The 26,496-nt window shown below is 41.7% G+C and overlaps 1 protein-coding gene across 12 annotated transcripts in view; it reads left to right on the top strand.

Annotated features, from left to right (window-relative positions):
- Atg10 (autophagy related 10) overlaps positions 1-26,496 on the top strand; it is a 276,423-nt gene that overhangs the window by 231,480 nt on the left and 18,447 nt on the right. Inside the window, exons 6-7 of one of the 12 annotated variants that reach the window (XR_006633519.1) lie at positions 16,841-16,940; positions 19,438-19,539. The exons of the other annotated variants lie outside the window; for them this stretch is intronic. The gene's annotated coding sequence lies outside the window, so the exon portion shown is untranslated. The remainder of the gene's footprint in view (positions 1-16,840; positions 16,941-19,437; positions 19,540-26,496) is intronic. 12 annotated transcript variants of the gene reach the window in all.

Below are 26,496 nucleotides of genomic sequence, written 5' to 3'. Positions count from 1 at the left end.
TTGTTGCAACAATTATAATTGGTTTTCAATTATAATTATCATTATGATTAGGCTAATGGGATGAGTTTCTTTTTAATTCAAAAAAAAATTTATTCAAGACTCGTTCCTGCCTTCAGTGTAAAACAAACTTGAGTATTGAAATATCACATTTTACACGGATTTTCTTGTGCAGAAAAAGACAATCAGCCTGTTATGTCACACAATTTTCAGACCAGCCTGAGAGTTTGCCAAAGGCCTTCTCTAGGACACATATCCCCAAATGGAACACTTTCTTGTCAGATGGCAACTAACTCCCCAAGGCTCTTTTTAGGAAACAAGGGCAAACTGGCAGCCAGGGAGGAGTACACAGGACAGAAGAGGATGGGGACGATGTGTGTTTCAGCTCCACGTTGCCCAGTACCTGGCCACGTTCCTGACACAGAAAAAGCTCTTGTCACGTATTTACTAAGTACCATGAATAATGCTGTGCATTTAGGAACTTGAAAGTGGTATCACATCACATTGGCAATATTGAGTTTGGTAGTAGCAAATAACTAGGTCTGGCCTGCACATAAGAAGATGGGATTGCACAAGGGAGTGAATACAAGAAGGTGATGATTAGTCAATCATCTTAGAAAGTTACCAGGCCTAGATTCTTTTTAATGATGCTATTCTCAGAAAAAGAATGTTAATTTTTTTAATTATTTATTTATTTATTTGAGAGCGACAGACACAGAGAGAAAGACAGATAGAGGGAGAGAGAGAGAATGAGCACGCCAGGGCTTCCAGCCACTGCAACCGAACTCCAGACGTGTGAGCCCCCTTGTGCTTCTGGCTAACGTGGGACCTGGGGAACCGAGCCTCGAACCGGGGTCCTTAGGCTTCACAGGCAGGCGCTTAACCACTAAGCCATCTCTCCAGCCCCAGAATGTTAATTTTTACACAATTCTTTTAAAGTCATTTGAAGCCATTCATGGTGGTGTATACCAAGAATCCTAGTACTTAAGAGGCTGAGGCAGGAAGATCATAAGTTCAAAGCCAGTTTCCAAGCAAAGCAAACTCATTTGCATTAAATGTTACATTGGTTTAGAAACAACAGTTCATTTTGTCCCAAAACAGCAACAAAAGACTAACACTGGTATAGAGCACCAGCATGGACCATATGAAAAAATGTGTTTCCAGATAACTGCATTGTAATAAATAATAACCTTCTAAGAACTCAAGACCCAAACGCAAGGGAGGGACTGCAGAAGGCTTAATCAATGTTCACTGTTGGTAGAATGCAAAATCAAAGAGCCAAGGATAGAAATCAAATTGCTTTTCTGCAGAAAGATCCTCAACAATTGAAAAACTGTTCTATAAAACTAAAGAGCAGCTTGATGATTTAGAAAATTGAAACTGTAAAAATGTTCTCTAGATTCTAGATATGTCCCCAGCACTCATTACCTTGTCTGCTTGAGAGTAAAATGGAAGGACAACAAAAAGAGGCTCAAATTAGTGAATCATGCTCCAGCCTTGAGTCACACTGATTTAAGACTGGTAACTACGTACATCATGGAATCAAAACAAATCTTCTGCCCTTTGATTTTCAAGAAAGTTTTCTTCTTTATGTCCAAATCAGCCTACAAACATATAATATTTTCATATTTTATTTTTGTTTATTCATTTGAAGGGGGGAATGGTCACATCAAGGTCTCTAGCTGCTGCAAATAAATTCCACTTGCATGTGCCACCTTGTGCATCTGGCTTACATGGGTCCTGGGGAATCAAACCTAGGTCCTTTGGCTTTGCAAACAATGCCTTAGCCACTATGCCATCTCTCCAGCCCTAAACATATAAATATATAATTACTAATTTACATATAGTGTGTGTGTGTGTGTGTGTGTGCAGAAATGCATATGCCATGGTGTGAGTGTGGAAGTGAGAACAACCTCCACGTGTTGGTCCTCTCCTTCCACTTTGTTTAGCTGGCCTGTGAGCTCGACGCCGTCCTGATTCTGCCTCCTCGTTGTAGGAGCACCAGGGTTACAGTTACACGTGTGTGCCACTGTGTTCCCAGCTGCACATGGGTCCTACGGATCTGAACTCTAGCTGGCAGGCTTGGGGAGCAAGTTCCTTCAGCCGCTGTGCCATCGCCCAGGCTTACAGAATTCGTTAATGAATGGATTTTGATGTTCTGATATGATGAAATTATCCAATGTATCTACAGGAATATTGTTGTTTCAAAATAACACAATCAAGTTAATTACCTCAGCAATTCATAATTCAGGAATGCTGACTGAGTATTATAGAACTAGAGATCAATGAAGACTGGTAGTGTTTCAGCAAGAACTCCCTCTACATACTGGCCTGTGAACAGAAATATCCTGCCCTGAGATGACTTAGCGGTTAAGGCACTTGCCTGCAAAACTCAAGAGCCCAGGTTCAATTCCTCAGGACCCAGGTGAACCAGATGCACAGGTGGCACAGGTGCCTGGAGTTCATTTGCAGTATTTAGAAGCCCTGGCATGCTCTGGCACACCCATTCTCTCTCTCTCTCTCTCAAATAAATAAATAAAAAGAAAGCTTTAAAAAAAAGTGGGCTGGAGGGAAGGCTTAGCAGTTAAGGCATTTGCCTACAAAGCCAAAAGACCCAGCTTCAATTCCCCAGGACCCACATTAGCCAGATGCACAAGGGGCACATGCATCTGGAGTTCATTTGCAGTGGCTGGAGGCCCTAGCATGCCCATTCTCATTCTCTCTCCCTCTCTCTCTTTCTCTGTCAATAAATAAATTAAATTAATTTTTTTTTTTGAAAAAAGATTGTGGTGGTAGCAACAGCTTGAACTTTCCTTTTTACTCAGAATCCATTTCATAGAGGCAGAATGCCAGGCCACCACTATAAGAACGCTAAGACCTGTAGTGAAGTTGAGAAGATCGTAGGCTTCACAAAGAGCCAGGAATAGAAACCAAGTTGCTTTTCTGCAGAAAAACATGGCTTTGGCTATGTTATCTAAATTTCTTGGAATCTCAAGCGTCCTCCAATGTCAGATGAGAGAAACGATAATGGTGTGGGGATGGTGACCATCATAGCTGACCTCTGTGAAGCACTTCTTAACTGCTAGGCACTGTGCTATTTATGTGTATTAGTTCATTTTTGCCTTTATTACATCATATTTTATTACATCATAATTACTTAGTAAACCTTTAAAGGATGAGCACAATTATTATTTTTATTATTGCATATATTTCATATATGTGTGTTTGAAAAATAGCCTTAGCCATATGAACCTTTTGTGACACATTAGGGTTCCGTATTCGTATACACACACGCACATGAAGGCGTGATGTTTACTGGCAGGCAGTATGCTCCACACACATTTTTCTCAATCCTCAAAATAGCCCCATGAGGAAGGTTGCAACAGAAAACTCTCTTTCTTGATATTCAAACACATGAGAAATTTTTTAGCTATCACCTGGTAACATCACCATTTTCACCTTTACCTAAGCTTATTCAAGAACTACAGTCACAGATTTTAGCTGAACCCTAAATTCTACCAGTGATGGAGGCGAGATCCTTGCAGACGTTTATGGCCTCCCAGATTACTGGAGGCCATTTTTGCTGACAAACCATCTGCTACGGGTCCTAAATATTTTTCCCCTTTATTTCCTAATAGTTTTTTCATCTATAGTAAATTACTTAGGGAAAAAAAAAAAAACACTTGAATTCATAGATCTTATTTCATCATTGGGTATTTTACACAGAAAGAGTATTTGTATTTGCTTCTGTTAATCAAGCCCAGTTGTTCCTGGTCCAGTGGCCAGGAAGGAGTGATGGAGAGAAACTCGTCGTCACTGGAATAGGGAAGTTTCCTTCGTCTGCTGTTTACTGTCCTGATACGGCTATTGTCACAAGAACTCAGACTCTGCAGCTTTTTCTTTCATATGCATTTAACAATCTAAATGACACATTCTTTATAGTACCACAGTAATTCCGTCCATTGCATCACTTAATTTATGACAGTGTTAACACCAAAATCGATAAACATTATTTCTAAAATGTCAAGAGTGTTAATGGTGTGATTAAAAAGGAAAAAGATTCTAAAATCTCTCCTCCCAGAGCCCTTTGATATACTGTTGTCATGGCACACCTAACCAAAGCTGCAATATGGAAGATTTAAATCATTAAGACTCCGTCATTTTTTAAAATGTATGTTGGAAGCTATTTTTAGTTCCATGGATCTTTTGTGCCATATTGTAGAATTCTGTCAGCAGAGAGAGGGAGGGACTACATGTCTCAGGGAAGACTGTTTCAGGTTGTTTTGAGACATATCAACAGTTGCTAAGGAACCGTCGCTAATGCTTCTGGGAAGTTCTGTAATATTTCACTTAGAAATTGGGAGAAAATTTTTATAGAGCAAATCTTCCTGGACAAGGAAAGCCTATGAAGGGTGATATTAGGGAACAGTTTCAAACTGTAGAAAGTGTCTTAAAGTTTCCTAGAAGACTGGGTTTAACTGGAGCTTCCTAGTGCCATTAATCTCTTACAAAACCCTGGAAGCTTTCTTTTACATCTGATTTTAGAACAAGTAGCATTTTAAAATCTGGTCACATTTCAGTTTATTTTCCATGATTGATGCTTTAAAATGGAGATTAGCACTTCTTTTCACATGGAGAATTAATTAGCATGCAGAATAGTGGCTTCTCTGATTTCCTTCTTTCTTGTGAAAAGCTATATTAATACTGAGCATTTAATGGGCACTGATTGTTTACCAGACCCCACGGGGACATGGTTTCAGAATGTAATGGTGTTACAGCCTGGCCCTCTCTTACTCCATGTGGCTTGTAGACAGTGAAAAGACTTCCAAAGCTGAGCAGTCTGGGTTGCTGGGCAGTCCAGCTGGCATCTGAGTCCATTCTTGTGAAGTACTGCTAGGAGAGCTGTGGAGCCGGTGACTGGAAACATCTGCACACCCATTAGCTGGCCACATCTGACCATGGACAGAAGGTTCCTTTCACATGGGAACATTGCATTTAGACCAAACACCTTTTTTTTTTTTTGCATGCGCACACATCTATATATGTGTGTTCACATGTGTATGGATGCACGTGTGTGTATGTCTGTCTGTCTCTCTCTGTGGCGGGGGGGCAGAGTTCAACAATTTGGGTAGACTAGCTAGCCAGTAAGTCCTGAAGATCCTCTTGTCTCCACCCCCTAGTGCTGGGATTCCTGGCACATGTCCCTCTTACCTGGCACTGAGGTTCCAAAGGCAGGTCCTCTCTGTGCTGCCTGCAGGCAGTCCTTCTCACCAGCCCTAGACAAAGCAGTGCTAGCTTGCTCTTGACTCTGCAGGCTCATTACTTCCAGACTTACTAGAAGCAAAGAGTAGAAATGATGATTATTTTTTCTTTCTCTTTCTCACTCATAAACACTGAGTGAGCACCTAGTGTGAGCAAGCGACACTGAGCACTGAACATTGATGAGAGACATTCCTAGTTTACAAGTACTAGTCGGATATGGAAACAGCTCTGTAGACAAGCCATGGCAAAATTATTGGCTAAGCACCACTCCAAAGGTGCGTGAGGGGCTAGGGAAGGAACACGTGCAGTTTTCTGTCCAAGAGAACAGCACATGTCTCAGGAAGCTGCTGCTCCTAAGCATGGGAGATTGGCGTGTGCAGGGTCCAGAAGCCATGACCCAGCAGCAGACTCAGCCAGTCCTGGTGCTGGAGCCTGGGAGAAGAGGAGAGCACCAGACATAAAGCAGGGTGGGAAGAGGAGCCACATTGTGAAGGCTTATTCACCTATTACGCATGTACTGTGACTCCCCAACTTCTCTTTGTAGATAGCTCCTCTCATCTTTTTGTTGTTGTTAACAGACTACTGCCAAGGAAAACGGATGTAAAATAATGTTAGAAACAATACTAAGGAGAGGAATATATGACTCACTAGGGGGTGACACAATATGCACAGCTGCTTCGCTCACATTCTTCCTCTCTCGTGGCCTCCATAATGTTTCCTGCCTCCATGCCTGGGCTTCTGTGGGTGTGGTCGGACCCCTGTCCTCACTACCCTAGTCTTCCTTCCCAAGCCAGCGTGGGTCTCTGGGCCCTGGTGAGGCCTCTGCATTTCTCACTTTGTCACACCTGACTAGGAGCAGCTCCAGGATCTCTGTGTCCTGCTGAAGTGCAACTTCCTCTACAAAGGCAGTGGATGCTGTATTGTGTTTTGCTTTATTTACTATGTGTAAGCATCTATATAAATGAGGAGGGATAAAGCCTCTTCATGGACAGAAGCTAATCTGATGAGTTCTTCAATGAAGCCACATAGGTACATGGGGTTTTTGTTTGTTTGTTTCCTTTAGTTTGTAGGTAATTTGCCACATGCAATAGTAAGTTAGAAGAAACCCAGATGTCAGATAATCACAGAGATGGGGCAACCTAGACCATCACTGTGGTGGTGTCAATATCTGCTCGCTGAGGCCTTTCTAGCAGCCAGAGATGCCAACAAAGTGGCATCAAGACATTTGGTAGAATTCAAAACCCACATGGAGAGGGCTCAGGACCCTGATTCAACAGTGGACGTGGGCATGAAAAATGCATTCAAAATAAATAGAAGCGATGATCACAAGTAAATACTGAGTGCCAAATGAAGGACTCAGTGGTCCTGTGTTAGACGAGTCCATGAGACATGAAGGTCCACAGCTCTCGAGTACAAGTCGCTAGCAAACAGCATTCATTCCACGTCTGAAGAGGAGTCCATGAGACATGAAGGTCCACAGCCCTCGAGTACACATCACTAGCAAACAGCATTCATTCCACGTCTGAAGAGGAGTCCATGAGACATGAAGGTCCACAGCCCTCGAGTACACATCACTAGCAAACAGCATTCATTCCACGTCTGAAGAGGAGTCCATGAGACATGAAGGTCCACAGCCCTCGAGCACGCATCACTAGCAAACAGCATTCATTCCACGTCTGAAGAGGAGACCATGAGACATGAAGGTCCACAGCCCTCGAGGACACATCACTAGCAAACAGCATTCATTCCACATCTGAAGGGGAGTCCATGAGACACGAAGGTCCACAGCCCTCAAGAACACGTCGCTAGCAAACAGCATTCATTCCACGTCTGAAGAGGAGTCCATGAGACACGAAGGTCCACAGCCCTCGAGTACACGTCACTAGCAAACAGCATTCATTCCACGTCTGAAGAGGAGTCCATGAGACATGAAGGTCCACAGCCCTCGAGTACACATCACTAGCAAACAGCATTCATTCCACGTCTGAAGAGGAGTCCATGAGACATGAAGGTCCACAGCCCTCGAGTACACATCACTAGCAAACAGCATTCATTCCACGTCTGAAGAGGAGTCCATAAGACACGAAGGTCCACAGCCCTCGAATACACATCACTAGCAAACAGCATTCATTCCACGTCTGAAGAGGAGTCCATGAGACATGAAGGTCCACAGCCCTCGAGTACACATCACTAGCAAACAGCATTCATTCCACGTCTGAAGAGGAGTCCATAAGACACGAAGGTCCACAGCCCTCGAATACACATCACTAGCAAACAGCATTCATTCCACGTCTGAAGAGGAGTCCATGAGACATGAAGGTCCACAGCCATCGAGTACACGTCGCTAGCAAACAGCATTCATTCCACATCTGAAGGGGAGTCCATGAGACATGAAGGTCCACAGCCCTCGAGTACACATGACTAGCAAACAGCATTCATTCCACGTCTGAAGGGGAGTCCACGAGACACGAAGGTCCACAGCCCTTGAGTACACGTCACTAGCAAACAGCATTCATTCCACGTCTGAAGAGGAGTCCATGAGACACGAAGGTCCACAGCCCTCGAGTACACGTCGCTAGCAAACAGCATTCATTCCACGTCTGAAGAGGAGTCCATGAGACATGAAGGTCCACAGCCCTCGAGTACATGTCACTAGCAAACAGCATTCATTCCACGTCTGAAGAGGAGTCCATGAGACACAAGGTCCACAGCCCTCAAGTACGCATCACTAGCAAACAGCATTCATTCCACGTCTGAAGAGGAGTCCATGAGATATGAAGGTCCACAGCCCTTGAGTACACATCACTAGCAAACAGCATTCATTCCACGTCTGAAGAGGAGTCCATTAGACATGAAGGTCCACAGCCCTCGAGTACACGTCGCTAGCAAACAGCATTCATTCCACATCTGAAGAGGAGTCCATGAGACATGAAGGTCCACAGCCCTCGAGGACACGTCACTAGAAAACAGCATTCATTCCACGTCTGAAGAGGAGTCCATGAGACATGAAGGTCCACAGCCCTCCAGTACACGTCACTAGCAAACAGCATTCATTCCACGTCTGAAGAGGAGTCCATGAGACATGAAGGTCCACAGCCCTCGAGTACGCATCACTAGCAAACAGCATTCATTCCACATCTGAAGAGGAGTCCATGAGACACGAAGGTCCACAGCCCTCGAGTACACGTCACTAGCAAACAGCATTCATTCCACATCTGAAGAGGAGTCCATGAGACATGAAGGTCCACAGCCCTCGAGGACACGTCGCTAGCAAACAGCATTCATTCCACATCTGAAGAGGAGTCCATGAGACACGAAGGTCCACAGCCCTCGAGTACACGTCGCTAGCAAACAGCATTCATTCCACATCCAAATTCTTGAATTTGCACTCCCATCAGAATAGCATCCAAACACATTCTGCTAATGCTTTTGGTGACGTTTGTTTTAGCAGTGTGTTAAAGATCATGGCTGAAGTAGGCCAAACTGGGACCCCAAGTCCTTCCGTGTTACAAAATGGAAGTGGTCAGGGTGGCTGGTACCTGCCGCTCTGCTACAAAGGTGGCAGCATGCTTGTGATCTGTGTTGGGCTTAGCTACCGTGGTGAGGAAAACAAATGTGGCCATCAGAGTCCATGGTATAAAACCATGGTATGCAGCCAGGTATGGCGAATCATGCCTGTGAGTATTCAAGAGGCTGAAGCAGGAGGATTTCCATGAGTTTGAGACCAACGTGGGCTACATAGTGAGTTCCAGGACAGCTGAGCTATAGAGTGAGCCCTGTCACAAAGATGAATAAACAATAAATAAAACAGTGGATGCTATCCTGTGACGGCAAAAGCTGTGTTCATAGATGGAGAGAACTTGGAATTCTTAGTTCAGGTAGCTGCTGCGGACAGTCTGAACTCAGGACCAAAGTCTGGCACCGTTGTCCTCTGGTACAGCAAGGCACAGCATAACAAGTGGTGCCACAGATTCCCAGGCTCACAGAGTGCATCAAGCAAGAAGTAGTTCGCAGTAGTGGTGAAAGACTCAGAGATAAAGACTCATTGGATGTAAAGCAAAAATGCTGATTCCTATGCTTTGCTTTCGAAATGCATTGTAAGACCCTAGAGCAAGACACTGAGTCTTTGCGAACCTCAGTTTCTTTGACTGCAGAATGGCTATACTGCGTGCAGACCTCTCCAAATCGTTCCTCGGACTAAACTCTGTAGCTAGCAGCCATTTAGATAGGTCCCGGCACATAATCTGTGGTCTCATAGTACATATAAGTTGTTACTGTTATTAATGACCCGATTTCAAGCTGATAATAAGCCTCGTCTTTATTAAATCATTCATTAAACCTAAAATTAACACTACTGTGTGGCTTGTGTAGGATATAAGTTTAAATAACAAGTAAAATTATATCTATATATATATAGAGAGATTCACAGTTTATGCCATCAAACAATCATCGTTTGCTGAGCCATCTGGCACAGCTTTATGGAAGCCTGCCACAGCGGTAAACAGCTACCCACATGGAGATTGCCCCAGGCTCGGGAAGGTGAAAGACGTTCTTTAGGCTTTGGAAGGCCTATCACCTGTGCAGTTGCAGGGGCACGAGTGGAGCTGTGAGTGCCAGGAAAACAATCGGGCCCTATCGTTCTTTGAGGTTTCAAAGAAAACAAGAATCGTGTTTAAGAAATTTAGTCACACCATCCGGGATATGGTCCTAAGAATAGCATTATAATTTGTATGCCATGTACTTGGTTTTAACAAGACATTTAATTCTGTTAAGCAAGTTGGTAGGTTAGAAAATCCTCCGAAGACAGGCTGTATAAGCAGCATTTGTTTACTCTGTGAAGAAATGATGGTGAGAGTTATAGATGTAGATGCGAGAGAGAAAATGCATTTACAGTGACTAATGGCACCAAACAAGGTTACATTCATATATCATTATCATTTACTATCTGCTTTTGTTTGTTTCTGTATGTTAAGATACTCTTTGTTGCCTCCAAAGATTGCCATTCAGGTACCAACATGAAGGTTGGTCAGATAAGAATGTATCTATACAATCTCTACTGTATGCAGATAGCAAAAGCAAATTATTGTGTGGAATAGCAACATTCTTATTACATATTGTCTGCATGCCAATGTCTGCACACTTGTGGCTTGCCGTCAGAATGATGAATAACAGTGGGTAGGCTGGTTTGCTAAGTTGTGCATCACCTCGGTTGTATTATCAATCCCTAAGCAGAGAAAGCCTCTTTGAAATTTCTTCGGATCTCCCCTGAATGTTCAAGATAAGTTACATCATCTCAGGAGAATCGTAGCTTGCTATCAATCAGCAATAACTAGGAAATAGAGATGTGGTGGTGTGTATAAAAGGCATCGTGAGAGACAGCACCATTTAGGAAACAGAAATCTGTAGCATGATCTCCTTTCTCCAAACATGGGTGATCACACATAAGTGACACAGAAGACTTCAACAATAATAATGTTGCACAGCAGCGTAATGAAGCAACCCCTATGTCTTATACAGGTGCTGCAGGCAGGCTGTGATAATGTACCAGGCTCATTTTTGTGAGCTGAAACGATGAGAGAGACACAAGACAGAGACAGAGAGACATAGAGAGATTTGATAGTGTCTTAGAGGAACTTTCCAGATAGGAAGAACAGCACAGAAGTGAGAAAATAATAGGTACACTGGGAGCTGAGAAAAAGATCCACAGTAGGAATGTTAAATGCATGTCAAGCCAGACTTCTGTAAGTGGAATTGCATGGCTTTTCGGCTAGGCAGCAACAGGCGAGGGTGTGGCAGGCCCTAAACCAGCCGTAGCTGAGAGAGGGTAAGCAACACAAGAGCCCCATTGTTGTTTTGCTGCTGTGCGATGTGAGGCCCGATGATGCTTCGGCATTTGGTAGGTGCTCAGTGAAGCCTTCATCCTTTTCTGTGATTAGAAGGACTCTGATGGATGTTTAGACTGGGGAAAAAATGTAGGCAAAACAAGGGAGGGTTATACAATTTAAACGTCATGATGTAGATGTAGGTTTTTACTGAGGACTGCCAATCCCAGACTTTAGGGCATGTGTAAACGCCTTGGAACATGGACAGGTCACCCACATTAATTATTATTCCGAGATGCATATTAAGTATGATTTTGAGCAAGGAAGTGACATCAGGTTACTAATTTGGTAGTAGTTCAGTGCTCAGTGAGGAGCAAAAAGATGGAGATTCTGGAACAGAGGAAGTTTGAGGGAAAATCCTTGAGAGATTCCCATGTGTGGGACAGCTTGCTTGTCACCAAGGAGGGAGTGATAAATGGGAAAGCTTGAAGGAAAGCTTTGCTTTAGGGAGATGCTGACAAAATATTTTGGAGAGATGAAGGAGTAAGGACACTAGGATATAAGTACTTTCCAAAGAAATCCATCAATGAACACTTTTCTACCCAGGTTTCTAAGATTTCCAAAGCTTCTATTCCTGTCACAGGGGAAATGAAACCATCTCTGGAAGACCTGGTTAAATGGAATGGGGTGACCACCCTCAGTGTCTTAAAACTCGGACAGCAATATGTAAACTATAAGCTTAATTGAATGCTAAAAGTATATTACTTTTCTTTTCAAAATTACATGATTTGAATTTTCTAGTTTTATTCTTAGAAGATTAATTTTCTTCAGACACTTTGGGCGTCCCTGTATGACAGGTATTTAGTCAACGATAGGATAATTAAGCCCTTTTACTTCTTCAGTGTGCAAAGGTTCCAAGTTGAACCTTTTTTGTTTGTTTTTGTTTTTCAAGGTAGGGTCTCACGCTAGCCCAGGCTGTCCTAGAATTTACTATGTAGCCTCAGGCTGGCCTCAAACTCACAACTGTCCTCCTACCTCTGCTTCCCCAGTGCTGGGATTAAAGGTGTGTGTCACTATACCCAGCAAAGGATTCCAGGTTTTGTGGCTATTTCAGAAATGATCAGAGGCCCTCATGATGCCAGTGAAAATTAGTTTGAGTTGTACATATGTAATGAACAAAATTATTGCCATCTTGAAAAATAATACTGCAGTAATTATGTAATCAAAAACATTTATAATGTCCCCTCAGGTAATGCAAAGATTTGGGGATCATAGCCTGAGATTGAACTTCTGTTCACATTTTCCGTTGATCCCATGACCTAGCAAGGAAATAGTATGACTTGGGTTTTAAGTTGACCCCGCCAGGAATTTTGCAGATCATCACATCTGGAAGGCAGAGTGAAGAAGGCATTGTGGAAAGGAGGAGTTTTCTTAAAGACGAAGAGCACTTCGCTTTCCAAGCAGATTCCAAATTAGCCAGCTGCTGTTTGTTAGACACGCTACAAATTGTCTCACAATTGGAATGGACTTGGCCCCATTATTGAATAGAAAAGATGGCCATGGCAGAGCCACTGGCTGTGGCCTCTGCTGCCTTTAGCTCATGCCAAGCACCCTACAGACAGCCAGGGGTCTTCTTGCCTGCTTCCACAACAGCAGGTATATAAGGAGTGACTGCGGGCAATGGGTGGCTCTCTGGCGGTCTCTGGTGGTGAACACTATATGTTTACAGAAGGAACAGCTGATGATTTACTCTCCATTAGAGAAAATGATGGAAAAGAACATTTGAACAAGTATATTGTAATTCTGTAGTGTGAACCTAAGTCCAATTCTATGTTCTAACTACAACTTAGAAGTATCATAACATTGTCTACGCACAGTAGCATATTAGAAATAGTATTTAAACCTCTGTTCCTTGAGGAAGAGTTAATCTCTAAAGTCAGTTCCCTTCCTGTCTCTCTCTCTCTCTCTCTCTGGTTGTGTGTGTATGTGTGTGTGTGTGGTGTAAGTGTAATCTCTTAAAACTCACATGTCTTTACTAATTTTCCCAACAGGCAATTCCCAAGATGTGTCTGCGTACTTGTGGGTTTTGTGATTGTGTAGTTAACTTTCTGATTGCCAGCCCTCCATCAATGTGAGCATTAAGCCTTTTAGGGATCATAATTATAAATGCTTATATTAAGCAGCTTGAACTCTTAGATGAGTAAATGACTTGGAGATACTGATTTGTCTTATTAAAGAGGACTGCTGTATGTTTCAGTACATACATTAGCACATCGCCTGAGACTTCTTCTCTCACGCCTCCTCTTTTTTCATTTTAATTCTTAGTAGACCATGTACAATCAGTGAAAGAAACATCATCCATTAGTCAGTTCAGTCTTCCCTGAAGTATTAGTATTCCACACAATCCTATCACCACCAAAGCATTATTTTGATACTTTATTAAAAGTCCTGCAGCTCTGGCATAGCCATACTCAAACACAGCTTTATGCAATTAGGAGTATAATAGAAACTTTATTACGATGATGTATAACTTGTATCATCTTAATAAAAGTCCTGTACATAGCAATGCTTTAGTAATGCTGTTTCTGTAACAGTGATTCCTTAGTAATAGGGCTTCTCTCATGGCAACTTCATTATGAGGAAATGATTCCAGTAATAGAAATGCAAATAGAGACTTTGAGAGGAGCATTTTATGCATGACTCTATTATTGACCTACTGTCTCCTCATGCATTACATCTAATCATAACCTACCATGTAGATTATAGTCATGCTTATTACCATCCTGGCATATTTTAGTATTTGTGTCTTTCCAAATTATTGAAATTAGCTGCCATTTTAAAATAAAATTAAAGGGTTAAAATAATTTAACTTTTAATTAAATTTCGTTTCTAAAGCATTAAAAATGTTTGACAACTTTCTCTAATTTTCATTGAATCATAGATTGAGTAGATCATTGGCCTTTAAGCTGGACTCCTATGTTCATTCGCTTAGGCGTTCATTCATGAAGACTTCTCAAAGGATATGTGGACATGCAAGTTCTAAAGGAATGAATTCCTTGAGAGGGCGCGGGCCTCCCTGTCCCCTTGCAGCCTCCCCAGTGTACGGAGGAGGGCACACTTCGCATCTGCCCCTTGCCATGATGCGTGGCTCAGCCAGGGCAATGACAAAGGTGAAAGTTCACAACCTCTTCCCTTAAAGCCACAATCGATACTTTTAAAAAACAAATTTATTTTTTATTTATTTGAGTCAGAAAGAGAGAGAGTGACAGAGAGAGAGAGAGAGAGAGAGAGAGAGAGAGAGAGAGAGAGAATGGGCGTGTCCAGGGCCTCCAGCCACTGCAAATGAACTCCAGACACATGTGCCACCTTGTGCATCTGGCTTACGTGGATCCTGGGGAATCAAGCCAGGGTCCTTTGGCTTTGCAGGCAAACGCCTTAACAGGTAAGCCATCCCTCCAGCCCTACAACCAATATTTTCAAGAGTAGAAGGCCCAGGGAGATGCGCGCGCGCACACACACACACACACACACGCTTGCAAATAAATACTTTCAAAAAAAGTAGAGCGTAAAGGGCAGTAGTTAAAGCCCTGGGATATAGAGATAGATGGTCTATGTATGGATCCAGACTCTGCAGCCTAATCACTATGTGACCTGGAAGAGACATTTAAGCTTTCTTCAACATAGTTTCTTCATCTATAGAATGCAAATGTTAGTAGGATATTGAGAGGCTTAAGTTGATTAATACATACATGAAGAAGGTGTGTGTTATATGAGAAAGTATGCTGGGCGTGGGAGCATACACCTCCCGGCACTTGGGAGGCTCAGGTAGGAGGATTGCAGTGAGTTCAAGGCCAGCCTGAGACTAATTCCAGCTCAGCTCAGCCTAAGGTAGAGCAAGACCCTACCTTTGAAAAAAAAAAAAAAGTACCTATGCACTGTACTGTGTTCTATAAATTATATATACTATATTATGCTATTAACTCATGATTTCCAAAATTATTTTACTTTTATCTTGTATAATTGTTTATTGAAATTTAAAGATATATTGTTTTGGCCAACTGAGCACTAGTGATCATATTTTTAAACTTTTTATTGACAGCTTCCGTAAGTTTAGATGATAAACTGTGATAATTACCCCCACTCTCATTCTCCCCTCTCAATTCCACCTTCCTTTGAATCCCTTTTCCCTTCCAATCAGTCTCTCTTATTTTGCTGTCATCATCTTTTCCTCCTATTATGATGGTCTTGTGTAGGTAATGCCAGGAGGTCATGGATATCCAGGCCATCTTGCGTGTGGAAGATTGCAGTGTAAGCAGTCCTACCCTTCCTTTGGCTTTTACATTCATTCTGCCGCCTCTTCCACAATGGACCTTGAGCCTTGGAGGGTGTGATAGAGATATCTCAGACATATTCTTTTCTATATAAGAGGTTGTACTCTTTTGCCCCTCGCCCCTGCTCCTCTTTCCCTGGGCACAAGTGGGCACTTCTTGTCCGGCTGGTTGATTTGTACTCTGCAGGGTCCACTGTTTGCTTGTGCTGTTCTTGGCCTTGGTCCTCCAGCAGCTCGCAGAGGGCTGGCCAGCACGGTCAGGGCTAGCCAGGAGGGAGCGAGTTTCCCTTTTGGTTCCAGCATGGTATTCCGATGTCCTGTGACCACAGCCTGATCACAGAAAAGTTAAAGCATAAACCCTTTCTTTGTATTTTTATTTTAGTTTTACATGATAATCAATAAGCTTTTAAGCATAAAATATACATTAGGATAAAGTTCTTTGAGAGAAGCAGAATGAAGATATAATACAAAGAAAAATATAAATTATCCAATTTACATATTTTTTTAAATGAATGATGGTGGGTGCTTATTTTCAATTAAACTCAATTAAGAGAGTGATACAATAGGTATATTCACAGTTGTCACTATTACAATACACTGGAATAACATCATTTTGAACTAATGAAAACCTTAAAGATCAATTTAAACACTTAGAGATTGATACATATTAGATTATATTAGATTTAGGTACATACAAATTAAAAAGTTAATAACATTTAGGTGCAACGTTGATTTATAGAAGTAAAAAATGTAAGTGAAAGGAAAGGCATAAAATTATCTTTATGTTCTAAGTATCTGATAGTCTTAAGAATAATACTTTCTGTACAAGTTTGAAAACTAAGTGAATTATAGAAGTCTGAGGTTATGTGGCAGAAAATCAACTGAGGCTGCAGAAGATGTATGTACCTGACTGAGACATCTCCAGTGCTCCCCCGAGAAAGTGTGTTCACTCCAGGTTGCTCAGCTCTGCTCAGGAAGGAGGCCCTCCCTGCCTGGGAAGGAGGCTCTGGGTGGCCCAGGCTCTGGTGCAGGAGAGGCTGGATGAGTGAATCCCTGCCTGTGGCTGGGATGGAGAAGTTGCCTGTTTGGATGGTACTCCCATTTGGTTTGACCGCATGGCTACTGGAGATGTGCCAACTAGAACAAGAAAGAATAGCTATTTGGCCTTTTATGAGGATCATGCTAGAAGTCAGCTGTTTTATACCTTAAAAATTAAACATATGCATGCCTTAAAGTGTATTTGCTATTAATTATATTTACATCAATTTAGCATGTGCAATTTTGTCTTCATTTTTAGTGTCATTTCATGTGAAAACTTAGATGTCACCTTGTTGGTAGACAAATTTCATGCCAGCATAGTCATATTTGAAACTAATGACTATACAGTTTTGTGTGGTAGCTTTTAGACTTTATTATTTTTATTTTTTAGACCCTCCTCAAGAAAAATGAAGCTTTTCCAAGGAGTACTGTGTTAATACAATTGTCATATGCGAGCTCATGCAAGGGCTGAGGAGAGTTGGAGCTTTAACGTGAGTTGCTATGGTCTATTTTCATGACCATATCAGACCCAACCAACAGCTTATTGGAGACTTGTGTCAGACCATGCAGACCTGCCTTTAGAGAGTAGAACCTTTGAACATATATATATATATATAGACATTTTTATCTACTTTATTTATTTATTTGAGACATAGAGAGGGAGAGAGAGAGAAAGATAGAGAATGAGAATGGGCATGCCAGGTCCTCTAGCCACTGCAACCAAACTCCAGACACATGTGCCTCTGGCTTACATGGGACCTGGAGAATCAAACCTGGGTGTTTAGGCTTTTCAAGTAAGTACCTTAACCATTAAGCCATCTCTCCAACCCTGAACATACTATTTTTTTTAAGTCACTGACTCTTGTCCTAGACAATCAGGACAAATATTATCAAGGGGTACTTTATATATTTACAGTCACTCAAGAGTCATCCCGGCCTCCCCAAGCACTAACCCTTCTCCATCGGGTATCCTCCATCGGTTATCAAATCGTCATTCATTCCTGTGGTCAAGTCAAAAGGGGTATAAAGCCCAAGCTAGTCGCCTGTAGTTTTTATAGTCTATATGATATTTACATGAAATGTTTCAGAGGAAATTTGGTTGCCATACTGACACTGATCTTAAAACAGGAAGGGACTAAAAAAGCAGCTTGTACTGGTGGCAAAATAAATTAACTGAATCTTTTTAGAGTTAATATGATCTAAATATTCCCACTGTTTTAATGCATTCATGACAATTTCCTTGTAAGGAAATGATCCACAAAAGATTATACTTGCACAATTTATACTAATATAAAACTGAAAACGATCTAAATGTTGAACAATGAAATACTGTTAAAATGTATTATGATATATTAACCAGGTTAAATATTAAATAGCTATAGAAGTTACAATGCTTATACAAAATATAGAGAAATATGTATATGAAATAATTTAAGAGATACAGGAAATATTGAGCCACAAGGTTACTTTGTATCTTATGCTACCCATAAACTCATTATATAATCAAGACTAGCCTCAGACCTGGGACCTGCTTGCCTCATGGTGCACACCTGTGATGGGAGATGGCTGGAGAACTGCTGGAATAGGTAGCAAAACCGTGACTCAAAAACAATAAATAAATAAAAAGGAAACAATTGGGTATGGTGGCTTATGCTATTAATCTCAGCATTCAGGAGGCCAAAATGTGAATTCCAAGTCAGAAGAGACATTGAGAGCCACCTCATAAATAAACAAAAACAGAAAAGGAAATATGGGGCTGGGGAGATGGTTCAGAAGTGAATGGTGCTTGCTTTCCTGCCTGCCTGGGTTTAATTCCCCAGACCTCTATGTAAAGCCAGATGGATATTTGCAGACCCATCCATGTGGCACATACATGCATGTACAAATTATTATTAATAATAATTAATTAATTTCATCTTAAAAGGAAAGAAATAACTCAATGTTCTTTTCCATCTCTATTACTTTATTCATTAATTTCTTCAATACTTGCTTGCAGAATGCAATAATTATCTGACAAAAACCTCCAGGATTATATTTCTATATGCTGGACAGATATCTTCTCACTTTAAGCTGTAAATAGCATTGTTTTTTGTTGTTGTTTCCTAGTTTCAAATTATTAGTATTCTGGGAGGCAGGAAAAATATCTCTCAGTAGCTAAGTTTTATAGGTCAGCTCTTTACCTAACATTTTTCGTTATTAGAAGGGGTAATCACAGATTCTGCAATGAGTTTATCACATCCTTGGGAATTTTCTTCATGGAGCCTCTTTTGAGAGAGCATCTAAAAGAAAAACTAATTTTAGCTCAACGCAGTCACTGGGAAATCTGCTTCAGGGAATAAAAGGAATCTTCTTATTATCAAAGTGAGGTAAGAGGCAGGAGGAAAAGGCATGGCAGCCAGGAGCTCTGGCTGTGCCCGGGAGTGCTTTCATTAGAAACGCACCTGGCCGCATGCATCTAAAGGGGATTATTGCGGTACTTTAACGACTGATCTTGGAGATCTATCCGACTGTTTTTCTATTGTTTTAAAATTGTACTTGCCACCATTCTAAAAAGCAGTGATACTAATAGGCTTCTATTTTATATTGCTCGTAAAATATCTTTCTATGTGATAGCTTCCAGATATTAATACCTGGTTATCAATAAATTAGAATTTTTATGGGATTTTTTTCTCGAATATCATTGAATTTTATGCTGAATTCCTCATTGTTGCATTCTTCAACATATCCAGCTCAAAAGTGGTATCCCTGTTTTAGTATGTATCTGAGACTTAATGAACCAAAACTCACCACTGTCCTGTAATACAGTGGAAGGAAAATGGTAAAGAATTGATGGTTGGAAACCACAGATTCCCAGTTGCTTTAAGATAAAAACTGAATAAATGTACCCCTGTTGGTTATTTATGAGTAAGTTATATTTAGTTTTAGTGAGCCTGGCACTGGAAAGCTTAAGCTTTTCTTTCTGTTTTAAGTTGTTTTCTTTGTCTTCAGTGTTGCCATGCTGGGAGTTGAACCCAGCGCTTCATCCTGCTGAACGAGTGTTCTCCCTCGGGGCGACGTCCCCACCCCCAAGTTCTATTTCCAGATGTGAATGTAAGTCTTGACTCTATCACATAGGAGTTTACTTTGTGTAAGCCGCTCCGCTGAGCAAGTTTCTACAAAATGGGAAGAGAACAGGATTGTGAAAAATAAATTGGATAATACATATTGCTCATGTAAAGCCAGATGCACAAAGTGACATATGCATCTGGAGTGCATTTGCAGTGGCAGGAGGATTTGGTGTGCCTATTCTGTCACCATATCTCTCTTTGTATCTCTCTCTCCCTGCAAATGAATAAATAAATATATTTTTTAAAGCCTGACCATCCCCTGATGGCTAAGGATGTACAACATGTTTTTATTTATATGTATGTATTTATTTATTTAAGAGAGGGAAAGAGGCGAGAAGGGGGGAGGAATGGGCACACCAGGGCTTCCAGCGACTGCAAACGAACTCCGGATGCACGCGCCCCTTGTGCATCTGGCTTGTGTGAGCCCTGGGAATTGAACAGAGGTCCTTTGGCTTTGCAGGCAGCGCCTTAACCACTAAGCCACCTCCCCAGCCCAAGAACATGTTTTTAGATGTTTATTTACCATTGATATTACTTCTTTTAAGAACTCTCTATTTAGTTCTATAGCCCATTTTTTAAATATTTTATTTATTTATTTGAGAGAGAGAGAAAGAAGAAGAGAGAAAGAGAATGGGTGTACCAGGGACTCCAGCCACTACAAACAAACTCCAAACGCACACACCACCTTGTGCATTTGGCTTTGCGTGGGTCATGGCGAATTGAACCTGGGTCCTTTGGCTTTGCAGGGAAGGACTTTAACTGCTAAGCCGTATTTCTAGCCCCAATAGTCCATTTTTTATTGGGTGGTTCAATTTCTTATCGCTTAGTTTTTTGAGTTCTTTGTATATCATAGATACTAATCTTTGGTCAGATGTAGAGTTGGAGTTTTCTCCCTTTGGGCAGACTGCTCCGTTCCTCTGTTCTTGGCCTTTCTGACAAGGATGCTTGTTTGTGTTTTCGTGCTGGTCCGCTTCCTCTCATTCTGCAGCTCTGTCTGCTGGCCTCGCGTCCCCAGGGACCACCCTCACACACCTGCAGTAATGGGTCTGCATGACGGTGCCTGTGTTTCCTGTCTGAACTCAGCCTCTTTCCTTTTCTCCTCCTTTGTGGTTGGGGAAAGACTGCCTTTTCCCCCAGGGAGCCACACGCGCCCAGTAAGTGCTCATGTGGGTCACTCCGACTTGATCTCGGGCTGGGAGAGGGGACCAGGAACCTGCAAGGTTAAGGAGTTGCAGCTGAGCTTGAGGTGGTCAGGCCTGCCTGTAAGTCTCAGCGGGTGGGCAGCCGAGCTAGGAGTTCAGGCCAGGCTCCACGAACAAGCAAGTAGCAAACAACAGATCCTCCTCATGGTCCTGCGATCCTGCTGCGAGAGCCGCTCTGCCTTTTCATTCCTCACTTCTGAGACTTACTCCCACTCCCTTCCTGTTTTATCTTTTTTGTTGTTGTTGTTTTTGTTCATCTCATTTACTTCCTTATTGTTTGTTTGTTTGTTTTTCAAGGTACAGTCTCACCGTAGCCCAGGCTGACTGGAATTCACTATGTAATCTCAGGGTGGACTCTGACCTCTGCCTCCGCTGCTGGGATTAAAGATGTGCCCTGCAGTTTCATCACTCTGACCTTACGTTTTCCCTGGAATTTTCTCTAACATGCTTAGGCTATGTTCCTTATTAATCCCTACAACTGCCCCCCCCCTTAACACCCAAATTGGGTTGTCTTTCGTTTATCGTTGTTATTGTTGTTTAACCTTTGGAGAAAAATAGGTGGGATCCTTCATTCCCCATTGCCTGCACTATCACTTGGGTAAGGGCCCTCCCCACACTTTGGGTGTTGACAAGCACAAAAACCCAGAGGGTCCTCTGCTAACAGAGGTATTTTTTTTAATGAGTGTTTCCACCAGAACAAGACATTTTAATAAAAACATTGATATGGAACATAATAAGACTTTCAAACAGACATTCAGAGTCCTTTTCTGTCTTCATTTAAATCTGTTTTATTTTTCTTTCTGTGACACTATGTAAAAATCTCATCAATATACAAAATCATTCTGAGCCTCAGATTTTCTCATTTTCTCTGGATGAGAGCTTTGATTAGCTTTTTACCAGTTCTTCATTAGTAGCTGGCTTCCTTTCTTGTTTCTGTCTTTAGCTATTGTCTCTGATAAGTTTATGTTCTGTCAAGGAATTCTTTGGAGATCTGGAAGATGCTGTGTTCCACGGTGGACTATAGCAGCTCAGCCCAGTATAAATGCAACAAGTGCTGCTACGATCCAGGCTCGTTTTTCCTTCTTGATGCTGAGAGCTGGGGTAGTTGTTCGGTCTTATGATCATGCCTGACCTAGTTGTGCAGCGTGACTGTTTAATTAGCAGACATTTGCATAAGCTCCTCCCTCCAGCAAGCTTTGTACTGGCCTTGGTGGTTATCTCCCTTTCACTCTGGGAAGATCAGCAGTGCTCTTTCCATTTTGCATATCCAAATACAGAGAGATTAAATTATATACAACCAATTGATAACTGAATACATTTGGGAACTCGGCGCTCTCGCATATTAATCATGTTGCTTAAAGCAACAATCCATAGACTATGTAAATATATTCAAACTGTGCTGCTTGGAGTTGGGACTCTGGGAAGCCCAAGGAGGGGCCCTTTTTAGATTTATGCAGGAAAAGAGTAGTTCTTTCTGGGCTCTCTCTGGAGCCATGAAAGGAAGGTTTGTTAGTACACAAGGTGGTCTCCAAGAATTATTGCTATGATGTCTGTACTTTTTAATAAAATTTCTAGAAATCTTGGTGGTATCTGTGTAGTGTATAAAGTTGGAGAACTATTTTATGGTGTTTTTAAAACCATGGTTCCCAAACACCATTCAATTTTTTGGGCTACAAAATGTCTACAGGCGAACATGGAGGGAAGCATGGCTAATTTGACTCACCTGCCCATCCTGGAAGTAGAAAACATTGTCATTTCTTTCTCATGGTGCTTTTCTTAAGTATGATCTCGCTGTATGCATTCTCGTCACCAGCAAGGGATAGTAATGTATGCTAACCTAATTCTTTCCTTCCTTGGTTTCAGTAACTGTAAAATATAATTATCTCCATTTCATACCTTGCTATTTCCTATTATGTAGGCGTTGATTATTTCCAGGGAGTTCTTGGAACATAAAGGGATTGCCTCAATCAGCTAATAATATCCTTTTTGTCTTGTTTTGAGGCAGGGTCTCACTCCAGCCCAGGCTGACCTGGAGCTCACTCTAGCCCCAGGCTGGCCTCCTACCTCAGCAGCCAGAGTGCCAGGAGTAAAGGGGCACCAGGACCCAGAGGAAGGCTAGGTGACAGTATTTGTAACCAAACAAGACAGACTTTTTAAAAAATATTTTATTTTTATTTATTTATTTAAGAGAGGGGAAGAAGCAGAGAGAGAGAGAGAATGGGCATGTCAGGACTTCCAGCCACTGCAAACAAACTCCAGACACATGAGCCCTCTTGTACTTCTGGCTTACATGGGTTCTGCAGAATTGAACCGAGGTCCTTTAGCTTTGCAAGCTAGCACCTTAATGGCTAAGCCATCTGTCCAGCCGTGTTTCGTTTTTTTGAGGTGTTTATGGGCTGTAGAGATGGCTTAGCCATTAAGGTGCTTGCCTGTAAAGTCAAAGGACCCACATTAGATTCCCCAGGACCCATGTAAGACATGCACAGGGTGGTACATGCATCTGGAGTTCATTTGCAGAAGCCAGAGGCCCTGGCATGCCCATTCTTTCTCTCTGTGACTGCCTCTTTTTCTCTCTCAAATAAATAAATATAAATAAGATAAAAATTATTGTTTACATAGAAACTAGTAATAAGACAGGAATGGTGGTGCACATCTGTAATTTCAGAACTTGGAAGGCCAAGGCAGAAGGACCAGTCTGGACTACATAGTGAGACTGTTTCAAAACCAAGAAAAAAGAAAAAAGATAAAAAGATAGATTTTAGAATATATTACATATTTGATACAAGTTTTTAAAGTAAATTACATGTTGAAAGGTATTTCTTGCTATGTTCTTAAACCTTCATTCTTAGATATACTTGAGGGGCTGGAGAGATGGCTCAGTGGTTAAAGGTACCTGCTTGCAAAGCCCGATGGCTTTGGTTCGATTCCACTGTGCCTTCATAAGGCCAGATGCACAAAGAGGTGCATGCATGTGGAGTTAGTGTGCTTCAGCTGAAGGCCCTGGCTACTCATTCTCTCTGCTCTTCTCCTCCCTCCCCATCCTTTTTCCTCCTCTTTCTCTTCTTCCTCCTCCTTCTCTTTCTCTCATAAATGAATATTTAAACCAATATTCATTGAGTATATGAAAGGCACTGCCTTGGGTGCTGGAATTAAAATAATAGAATAGTTCCTGCGCCCTTAAAGAAATAGAGAAGAGTGGAGGTCCATGCTTGTAACAGTCAGCTGCCTTCATGGAACAGTGTGGATTATGCAGGTGGCTCGAGCCAGGGGTACACAGAGAACATGGGTGGAGGGTGCCTGACCCAGGGCTGAGACTCAAGAAAGCTGAGCGGGGTCTATAGAAGAGAAACAGGCAGTGGTGTGAAGAAAGAAGATAGAGAATTCCAGTCATTAAAGGGTCTACAGATAAGAAATAAGGGGCTAAGAAGATTGCTCAGTGTTTAAATGTGCGTGCTATCAATGTCTGCTGGTCCAGGTTCAGTTCCACAGCCATCCATATAAAGCTGGATGGACACTTGAGTGTGGCATGCTTTCCCTCTCTCTCTCTCTCCTCTCTCTCTCTCTCTCTCTCAGACACACACATACACATGCTAGTAAATAAAAAATTTACAAATAAATAATAGTGTGTTTGGGGAATAGCAAGGTATTTGATAATAAACTACATGCAAATGATAGTTTCATTTCTCCAAGATTATATTCCACATTTCTGAATCATCATAAATGAAATCTTTCCACAGTGAATTTGGCCTGTTCTTTGTTTGGTCAGGTCTCTGCTCAAATGTTACTGCTGCAAAGGGGCCTTCCTTTACCAATTTGTATAAATGAGACTCCCATTCATCATTTTCTCTATAATTAAAAAATGTCTTTCTCTTCCATTTTACTTTCTCTGCCTTAATATGCAGAAACCAATGAAAATAGAAAAGGAAACTTCTCTAGAAAATTCCTAAACACAAGTGTCTGTTGGTATGAAACTGTAATCTCTCCTAGCACCATGCAGAAGCATGTCAGAACTTCTTTAGAGGGAAATGTGTTCAATCCTATACCTAAAGAATTATCATATTGATAGATATAGTATAATCTCACAGTTTAAAAAATTGAGCATATTTGAGTAAAAATATAACATTGAAAGAAGAGACTGTCGAAACGGGCTGTGAGAGAATTAAGTAAAACAAAAGACAACAATGCCTGGAGAGGGTCAGCACAGTCACTGGCAGGACGGGTGCTTAGCCAATGCTTAACAAGTGTGTTTGCTGCATAAGAAGCAACAGAAATGGAAACACGCGTAACCAAAGGACTGGAAGGAAATTCCTTTTCTTCATTCTCCGTTTTCTGATTCTGGATGCATCTTGCTCTTATGATAAGCGAATGCTTGTGAGGGGAGGGTACCAAGGAGGGAAGGAGAGCTGTCTTGGATAGCACTTCGGCCAGGAGCATGCAGAGCTGCAGCGTGAGCGTGCATGTCGTGGGTGCTGTGGACAGGCCTGGCCCCCGACTGCATGCATGGTGCTAAGCCAGGTGAAGCCCTCCTCGGAGGGCCGCTGCAGTCGGAGGCCTTTGTAAAGCACTGAGAACGCTGCCGGCTCCTGTAGCTGCTCATTTTCCTTCCCCACACAGGGTGTGGGATGAAGGGGGCACCTCCCTCCATTTCTAAGAAATGCGCCCAGAGTAGAAGGCAAATTTGATCAGTCTGGAATATGAAACTGGGTGAAAATGTGGTATGTGAAATCATATTTGTGCCTTCCTGGAGAGCCAAGAAAATTAAGAAATGAACCAAGTAACTCATCACATTTATTACATGTAAGATGAAGGAGCAGTATTATCATTTCCTTCTGATAGTCACATCTAATAGTTCTAAAACCAATTCACAGTATTCATGTCAGGCTTATTTTATGAGACATTTAACCATTGCTAAATTAAATTTCATAAGGGAATGTGCCTATCTATATAACTCCTCTGGAGTTACAGAGATAGAAATCTGACCCATCATTTCTATTTTCACGGAAAACCATTTAGCAGAACTTTGTTCCAGGAGAACTGTTTATTAAGTTGTGAGGCTAACACACTTCATTGGCTGTGTGCATTTCCACACGTACATTTTTCTCAGTGCACATTTGCTCAGTTCATTAGTACTGACAGCAGATGGTAGCACTATCACATGAATTTACCTCCTGAATTATCGAAGAAATTTCACTAAAAAGATCCTTACAGTTTTGATGGTCTTTCATTTCTTAAAAAGGTATGTTAAGCAGATTAGGTACAGGAGTTTAGATTTTTCTTTAACTCTGGCACATAATTCCTTAACCAACTAAAGATTACCTTCATCTCTAATTACCACTAACTAAAGAAAACAGTAGAAAATGCAGATAATTTTTTTCCAGATTGCATCAGTCTTAAATAAAAAGAACTCCATTGCATGAAAGTGGCTATTAGAGAATACTGTCCAGTTAATACTGATCACATACATCAGAATGTGTGTAACTCCTCTTCCTTGTTTGGTATAAATACAAGTTCCTGGACTTGAATGTGACTGAAAATAAATGTTGGCTGAGGTCACATGAACAGCTGGGCATGATGGTGTACGCCTTTAAGCCCAGCACTTAGTAGGCAGAGATAGAAGGGTTGCTGTGAGTTCAAGTTCAGTCTGGAACAGCAAAGTGACTTCCAGGTCAACCTGGGCTAGAGTAATTAATTTTTTAAAAAAGTGTACCCAGGGCTGGAGAGATGGCTTAGCGGTTAAG

The sequence above is a fragment of the Jaculus jaculus genome, chromosome 14 (genome assembly GCF_020740685.1).
Source record: "Jaculus jaculus isolate mJacJac1 chromosome 14, mJacJac1.mat.Y.cur, whole genome shotgun sequence".
NCBI classification, from domain to species: Eukaryota; Metazoa; Chordata; class Mammalia; order Rodentia; family Dipodidae; genus Jaculus; species Jaculus jaculus.
Note: the sequence above shows the minus strand (reverse complement) of the source record. Positions and strands in the feature narration are given on the sequence as shown.